The following is a 9,037-nucleotide window of genomic DNA, read 5'->3' as shown; positions in this document are numbered from 1 at the left end:
GGGGGGTCAACAGTGGGAGGGCTTCTAATGTCCTGGCCCCACTGATGGACCTCCTGAGGGCACCTGGTATTTTTGGCCACTGGGTGACACTGGAGTGGCCACTGACATGATCCAACATTGGCATCTCTTATGTTCTTATGGATAAATATTTGGAGCAGAGATCCATCGGTGGCCATTAGCCACAAGGTATAGATAGGGACTCAGTCTGGGGCAAGTGATGCTCTGTCTTCTTGGTGCTTGGGGGGGGGGTCAACAGTGGGAGGGCTTCTAATGTCCTGGCCCCACTGATGGACCTCCTGAGGGCACCTGGTATTTTTGGCCACTGTGTGACAGACTGTTGGACTGGATGGGCCTTTGGCCTGATCCAACATTGGCGTCTCTTATGTTCTTAATAACTTACAATAGGTTGTACAAGAGCGTTTGAGATCCTTGGGAGATGGTTTTTGATAGTTTTGGGTTAAGGGGATTTATTATCGATGTAGACATGATCGTGAAAAAATGTTTTTCAAAAGATATACAATTATGTAAAAGGTAAAGGTAAAGGTTTCCCTTGCTCGAAAGCCCGTCAAGTCCGACTCTAGGGTTGTGGTGCTCATCTCCGTTTCAAAGCCGAAGAGCCAGCGCTGTCCGAAGACGTTTCCGTGGTCATGTGGCCGGCATGACTAAACACCAAGGCGCACGGAACGCTGTTCCCTTCTCACCGAAGTGGTACCTGTTTATCTACTTGCAATTTCTTGCTTTTGAACTGCTAGGTTGGCAGGAGCTGGAACAAGAGACGGGAGCTCACTCCGTCTTGCGGCACCCGGGTCTCGAACTGCTGAACTACCAACCTTCCACAGCCTGCAGTTCAGCATCTTAACCACTTGAGCCACCACAGCTCCTTATATATGTAGACATTATTGTAAAAAATATTTTTCAAAAAATATAAAATTATTTACGATATGTTACCATCGTCTGTGCACGGTACTTGTTTGTAGGTTGGTTTCCCTACTTACCGTGGGTCCCTGTTTGGTTTTGTGAATGGCAGGTGGCACCTGGCAGGCTCGAGCGGCATCTTTCGCGCCCGCCTCTTGAGCTGCCCTCCCCGCGCCTCCGGGGTGCAAAGGAAAGGCTCCTCGGGAGGAGGAAGAGCCTCCTTGGCGATTCTTTAGCCTTTCTTCTGCTTCCTTCTCCTCCGTTTCATCTAGGGGTGCCAGCCTCCAGGTGAGGCCTGGGGGAATCCCTGGGAATGAACAGGTCACCTCCAGGCTAACAGAGATCGGTTCTCCTAGAGAAAATGGCTGCTTTGGAGGGTGAGCTGGAGGGGGGCGGCATTGCACCCCACTGAGGTCCCTGTCCTCCCTAGGCTCCATCCCCAAATCTCCAGGAGTTTCCCAGCCTGGATCTGGCAACCCTAATTTCTTCTTCTTCCTCCTCCTCCGTTTCATCTAGGGGTGCCAGCCTCCAGGGGGGGCCTGGGGGAATCCCTGGGAATGAACAGGTCACCTCCAGGCTAACAGAGATCGGTTCTCCTAGAGAAAATGGCTGCTTGGGGGGGGGGGGCATTGCACCCCACTGAGGTCCCTGTCCTCCCCAGGCGCCATCCCCAAAACTCCAGGAGTTTCCCAGCCTGGATCTGGCAACCCCGATTTCATCCTTAACGGGTTAACTGTACTTGGGACGGCAGCCGTTAGGTTGGCTGTAATGTTGTGCGTTAGATTCCCCCCCCCCTTCCTTGCAAAGTGCTTCTCAATTGCTTTGTCCACGTAGGGATGCCAGCCTCCTAGTGAGACCTGGGGGGTCTCCTGGGATCATGCCTCCTCTGCAGACTACAGAGATCGGTTCCCCTGGAGAAAATGGCTGCTTTGGAGGATGAGCTCTGTGGCGTTGTACCCCACTGAGGTCCCTGTCCTCCCCGGGCTCCCTCCCCAAATTCCCAGGAGTTCCTCAAACTGGGTCTGGCAACCCTGCCTCCCCCCATCTCCCACCAGTGGCCAGGCAGGCCCTGGAAACCTTTCTGCTGCTTGTTCTTTGTGGCTGGTTGCTGCTGATGGGAAATTGTGAGTTTGCAAGGTTAGACTTAACATGGGTCTGTCATTTTATCTATTTATTTTTTTAATCTTTACTACATTTGTGCTCTGCCTCTCTCCCCAAAGCGGCTTACATCTTGTCCCATTCATTTTCTCCACACAGCGAGAACCTTGTGAGGAAGGTTCGGCTGGGAATGTGTGACTGGCCCAAAGGCACCCAAGCAAGCTTCCATGGGCAGAGTGGAGTTTCGAACCTGGGTCTCCTAGACCCTCGTCCGACACTTTTTTTTTTCCAAAAACAATTTAATAGGATATAATAAAAAAACAAAAGATTCAAACATATATCAAAGCTTATACAATTATATATCCTTCCCTCCTCCCTTCCCCCCCCCCCCCCGCCTCCCACAGCGCCCCATTCTTAAATTTTCTTCATAACTCCTTTTCTCTTTTTTCACATCCTTCAACCGTTATTCTTATACATTTATCTATTTTCTACTATCCTTTAACTTTCAATCATTCTCAAAGCAAAGTAAATTGTCCTTTACATCCCAGTATTTCTCCAAATAGTCTTTAAAGTCTTTCCAGTCTGCAAAAAATTCTTCTGCTTCCAAATTATTAAGTTTCCTTGTCATTTTATCCATTTCAACCACAACAAGTAATTTTTTAATCCATTCCCCAATTTCAGGGATCTTATCCTGTTTCCTACATTGAGCATATGTCATTCTGGCCCTCGTCCGACACTCTTAATGCTACGCCGTGCTGCTGTCGTAGGTCAGGAAGCAGGTAGCCTTATTGTACTACGCTTCCCCTCACTCATCACTTATCCTTTGAAGATGCAAGGCCAGGGTTGCCAACTCCAAGTTGGGAAATCCCTGGAGATTTGGGAATGGATCGGCGGGGCAGGGTTTGGGGAGGTGAAGGGCTTCAGCAGGGTATAATGCCGTAGCGTCCACCTGCCAAAGCAGCCATTTCCTCCAGGAGAATTTATCTTTGGGGTTCAGATTGGGATTCTGGGAGGTCTCCAGGGTGCAGCTGGAGGTTGGCAGCCCTGTGCAGGCCAGGTCCCAGTGGTGGTGGCAGTATCTCATGAATTCCCCAGTGCTGCGAGTGCCCTGTTGGCTTGGGCAGTCGCTTAGGTCTGGCCCTGGGCTCTGGATGCCGGGCAGAACGGCCTGTCCACACGCCTCCCCAGGGTTGCCTCCCCCTGCAGCAGGCAGAACATAAGAGACGCCAATGTTGGATCAGGCCAAAGGCCCATCCAGTCCGACACTCTGTATCACACTGTGGCCAGAAATACCAGGTGCCCTCAGGAGGTCCAGCAGTGGGGCCAGGACATTAGAAGCCCTCCCACTGTTGACCCCCCCCCCCAAGCACCAAGAAGACAGAGCATCCCTTGCCCCAGAGCCCCTATCTATACCTTGTGGCTAAGAGCCACTGATGGACCTCTGCTCCATATGCTTATCTAATTCCCTTTTGAAGCCGTCCATGCTTGTAGCCGCCACCTCTTCCTGTGGCAGTGAATTCCATGTGTTAATCCCTCTTTGGGTGAAGAAGGACTTCCTTTTATCCGTTCTAACCCGACCGCTCAGCCATTTCATGGAGTGCCCACGAGTTCTTGTATTGTGAGAAAGGGAGAAAAGTACCTCTTTCTCTACCTGCTCTATCCCATGCATAATCTTATAAACCTCAATCATGTCACCCCTCAGTCGTCGTTTCTCCAAGCTAAAGAGCCCTAAGCGCCATAACCTTTCCTCATAGGGAAAGTGTTCCAACCCCTTTATCATTCGAATTGCCCTTTTCTGCACTTTTTCCAAAGCTATAATATCCTTTTTAAGGTGTGGTGACCAGAATTTTCGGGATCGTGGCATTCATTGTTCTGCAAAGCCCATGCTGAATTTCAGTACTCCATCCCTGGGGGATGTTTCCGGAATGCTTAGCATTTGTTTTCTGATCTCCGTCTTTGCAGCAGTTCAGCGCATACGGTGGAAAATCCTCTTGACCCTAAACTGCTGTCCCTGGCGGATTGGATGGCGAACCTGGGCACTTTATTGTGCTTATGCAGTCATCGGCCTTGAAACTCTCTGCAGGTAGTCGTTTCTTTGCTAAGGTTGCCCTAACTGCCCAGGCCTTCTGTGGTTAGGAAAGCACCCCATGTCTTAACTGTCAGTACCGGTTTGATTTCTGTACCTTACTCATCGGCCACACTGGCTCCCAAAGCAACGTCGAATGCAAATTGATACCAACACACAATTAAAACAACGGTTGTTTTTCCCCAATATAATTTATTCGATTTTCAGAATTCCAATAGCAAGTAATTACAATCGTTTACAGGATAAAGGTAAAGGTTCCCTTGCTCGAAAGCCAGTTGAGTCCGACTCAAGGGTTGCGGTGCTCATCTCTGTTTCAAAGCCAGCGCTGTCCGAAGACATTTCCGTGGTCACGTGGCCGGCATGACTAAACACCAAGGTGCACGGAACACTGTTACGTTCCCACCGAAGTGGTACCTATTTATCCACTTGCAATTTCTTGCTTTCGAACTGCTAGGTTGGCAGGAACAGAAAAGCATAACCATAAAAGAGAGCCTTTTTCATAAGCTTAGTGTTGACATCAACATTTACCACAAATGAAGAGTGTCTATTATCTCTGCTATCGTTCCTTGAGAAACTAGATGGGATAAGATTGGTAGCCATATTATTGTAAATTCACTATATTTGAGCCCCTCTGGGGCACCTTATCCAAGCAGTGTAAGTCAGGCGGTCCTTTTCAGGAAAGTCTTTTGTGGCCTTCAGGCTAGATGGAGAATTTTGTCTGGGGGAGCCGCGACTAATGTTTTACATTTTGTGAAGTGTTTGATTTTCATGCCATATTACCGTGAGTTGTCGTTTCTACTGAGGAAGGTGAGATCAGGTAAAAACCTGCGAAGCAGATACATGCATGTATTGGAATGCAAGACTACGTTTTCTTCCACGTATGCTAGCAAAAAAGGGGGGGGGATCACATTTCTATACAACTTAGGGGAGAGGTTGTAGTTCAGTGGTAGAGCATCCACTTGGCATGGAGAAGGTTCAGTCGCTGGCCTCTCCAACTAAAAGATCAGGCAGTAGGTGATGTGAAAGACCTCTGCCTGAGACCCTGGAGAACTACTGCCAGTCAGAATAGAGCAGAGGCATTGAACTCATTGGTTATGAGGGCCGGATCGGACATAAATGTCACTTTTTGGGGGCCGGGCCATCAATGTTCCCTCTAAGCTGTGGAGCCTTGTGAGCAAAAACTCTACTTTGTGAGCTGCTGCCATTAAAGCTGTGAGCGAGAGATTTGGCTGCTGCGTAAACTAGTTTGTTCTGGAGCCATCCTCCCTGAGCGAAGACAAAAATGTGTGAGCTGGAGGCTAAAAAACTGTGAACTAGCTCACACTAGCTCAGATTAGAGGGAACACTGCTGACAGTGCGTGCCATACAATGTAATGCCAGGTTGTTGTTGTTCAGTCGCACAGCCGAGTCTGACTCTTTGCGCCCCCATGGACCAGATCACGCCAGGCCCTCCTGTCTTCCCCCATCCTCTGAAGTTGGCTCAATTTCATGTTCGTTGCATCTGTGACACTTGTCTAACCATCTCATCCTTTGCCGTCCCCGTCTTCTTTGACCTTCAATCCTTCCCAGCATCAGGGTCTTCTCCAGTGAGTGCTCCCTTCTCATTTGGTGGCCAAAGTATTTGAGCTTCAGTTTCATTATCTGGCCTTCCAGGGAACAGTCAGGGTTGATTTCTTTGAGGATTGACTGATTTGATCTCCTTGCAGTCCAAGGGACTCTCAAGAGTCTTCTCCAGCACCATAGTTCAAAAGAATCTATTCTTCGGCGCTTGGCCTTCCTTACGGTCCAACTCTCGCAGCCATACATGACTACTGGGAATACCATTGCTTTGACCATGCGGACTTCTGTTGGCAGGGTGATGTCTCTACTTTTTATCATGCTGTTGAGGTTCGCCATCGCTTTCCTCCCAAGGAGCAGGCATCTTTTAATTTCATGGCTGCTGCCAGGTACAGAAGATATAAGTTTTATAAAGGACACAGGCAAACCCAATTAACAATATTATTTTTCACTTATAATACTAACAGGCTTAAAGCATTAACACTCTTACAGTATTTCCTGGAAGTATCTCCCTGATACCCGCCCTCTCTCTTCCACCGCCCATTACTCATCAGCACTGGAACAGTATGCAGGGACATAATGCACAGCCTCTGTCATCCGGAAATAGTGACCAGTTGCTAGTGACCAGTCGCTTGTGGGCCAGATATGAGCCTTGGATGAGTTGGTTCCTGCCTGCGGGCTGTATGTTTGACACCCATGGTAGACAGTATTGACATTGATGGACCAAGGGTCTGAGTCAGTAGAAGGCAGCTTCATGCGTTCAAGTGTGCCTTTAGGGAACGGCAGTGACTGATTGGTTGGGCATCCGCTTGGCATGCAGAGGGTTCAGTCCTCGGGTTCAATCCCTGGTATCTCCAGTTAAAGGGGTCAGGGAGCGAGTGTGTCAGCAAGCTGCCAAGTTTCGTTTTGTTTCCTTTCCCATGCGCATTCCTTCCCTTACACTTAATCGCCGCTTCAGCTGCAACAACTATCTTTCAAGGCCGCTGGAGGAGTCGCGGAGGTTATTGCTTTGGCTTTAGTCGGGATGAGCCGTTGGAAGCTCGTACCTGTTTCGCTTTGGATAGCAGTTGGTTCTCAGGCCTCGAGGCGCGCGCGGGAACCATAGTAATTGGATGTTGCCAATATGAATGTACTATAACCTTCCCTGCGCATAGTTTACCTGTCATTCCGAATCCTAACAGTGTTCCTGTCCATGCATCTATAGCTTCAAATAAAGTAAAACCTTCCTGCAAGTGTGTACTCCGTTGTTGCTGTGGGTCCTCCTGACATAGTGACGTGGAAGACCCTTAACCTGAAGCTCTGGAGAGACTCTGCCAGCCTGAATAGGCAGAACTGACCTTCATGGGTCAAGGATGTGATTCAGTCTCAGGCAGCTACACGTGTGACTTTCATTTGTGATATGCAACTCCAGTTACGGCCAGCTATTGAAATGTACAACTTTTTAAAGGAGGGACGTTTCTGTGTTAGATTTTTGTTGTTCGTGTGTTAAGGGATTAGTTTTCTAATGGTTTTGTCCGTCTGGATTGCAAATCAACAGAAGTTGGCTTTCTAAGGGACCGTATCGTATAGTGAAATATTTCCAATTACTGTGTTTTTAAATTTAAGCAACATCGGGGAAGTGTGCGCACATCTTATACATGGTTTAGATGTTCTAGTACCTAAAATCAGGGACAGAGTTTTATTTTTTATTTTTTTTAACGACCTGGCCATGCCAGGAATTGAACCTGGGATCTCCTGCATCTGAACTGAGAAGATGTAGAAATGCAGACATTTTCCTTGGTGAATTCAACATCCCATGCCAAGGCTGTTAAGTTCAGGACTAATTTAGACTTTTACCTCCCTGAGAATGATGTGTCTCCCCCACCCTATTTGTAACTGGGCATATACATATGCTGCGGTGGCTCAAGTGGTTAAGACGCTGAACTGCAGGCTGTGGAAGGTCGGTAGTTCAGCAGTTTGAGACACGAGTGTGCTGCATGACGGAGTGAGCTCCCGTCTCTAGTTCCAGCTCCTGCCAACCTAGCAGTTCGAAAGCAAGAAATTGCAAGTAGATAAATAGGTACCCCTTCGGTGGGAAGGGAACAGCGTTCCGTGCGCCTTGGTGTTTAGTCATGCCGGCCACATGACCATGGAAACGTCTTCGGACAGCGCTGGCTCTTCGGCTTGGAAACGGAGATGAGCACCGTAACCCTAGAGTCGGATTGGACTGGCTTTCGAGCAAGGGAACCTTTACCTTTATATATATAAATATATATATATGATACAGAACACAAGCCAGATCTTCTCCTGTAAACGTAAGCACAAGGAGAGGCCTGTTCAACCATCCCATCAATCAAAGAAGCTCCATGGGTAGATTCACAAGACAGGGCCTTTTTAGTGACAGCCCCTCAATTATGGAACAACATCCCATGGAGGTACGCCTGGCCTCCCTCACTTCCCAACTTCAGGAGGCAGCTGAAGATGGTTTTATTTAGGACTGTGTTTGATTAAAGCCTTCCTAGTTTGTGATCTTAAATTTCCGCTGTGTGTTTTAGTGTATTTTATGTCTGTAAGCCACCTGGAGGTCTGTAAGGAAGAAAGTGGGCAGCTAATAAATGTTTTAAATAATTAATTAAATTAAAAACGTGTTTGTTTGCGGCTGCCGTCTTCTGTATGCATACTTGGGAGAGAGCCCCACTGAATTAATTTGGGCATCTGACTAAAAGTGCATAAGTTTAGGCTACAAAGCGAGATGAGATTTTTGGATTCTGCAATAAACAGGGTAGGAGCTGCGGTGGCTCAAGTGGTTAAGACGCTGAACTGCAGGCCGTGGAAGGTTGGTAGTTCAGCAGCTTGAGACCCGAGTGTGCCGCGTGACGGAGTGAGCTCCCGTCTCTAGTTCCAGCTCCTGCCAACTTAGCAGTTTGAAAGCAAGAAATGGCAAGTAGATAAATAGGTACCACTTAGGTGGGAAGGTAACAGCGTTCCATGCGCCTTGGTGTTTAGTCATGCCGGCCACATGACCACGGAAACGTCTTCGGACAGCGCTGGCTCTTCGGCTTGGAAACAGAGATGAGCACCGCAACCCTAGAGTCGGACTTGACTGGCTTTCGAGCAAGGGTACCTTTACTAATAAACAGGGTTCGCGGATAGTGCTCAGGTGTAATTCAGATTCCCTAGAAGTGTTAGGCCCTTCCCACCATTTATCGGCTTGGAATCACTTACGGCCTGCAGGGGTCCTTGGGGACCTCCCTGCATATATCACAGAACGTTGGGTCTTTGTACTTTTTTTCTTTAACTTAAAGCTTTACCAGGGAAATTGTCTTGGGGCTGGCATGGAAGTAAATTTAAAAAATGTTGGCGTGCAGTCTCAACCTGGACTTCTTACAAATTGCATGTTTT

Source organism: Gekko japonicus, unplaced genomic scaffold (assembly GCF_001447785.1).
Source record: "Gekko japonicus isolate JY-2015 unplaced genomic scaffold, Gekko_japonicus_V1.1 scaffold3401, whole genome shotgun sequence".
Taxonomy (NCBI): domain Eukaryota; kingdom Metazoa; phylum Chordata; class Lepidosauria; order Squamata; family Gekkonidae; genus Gekko; species Gekko japonicus.
Note: the sequence above shows the minus strand (reverse complement) of the source record.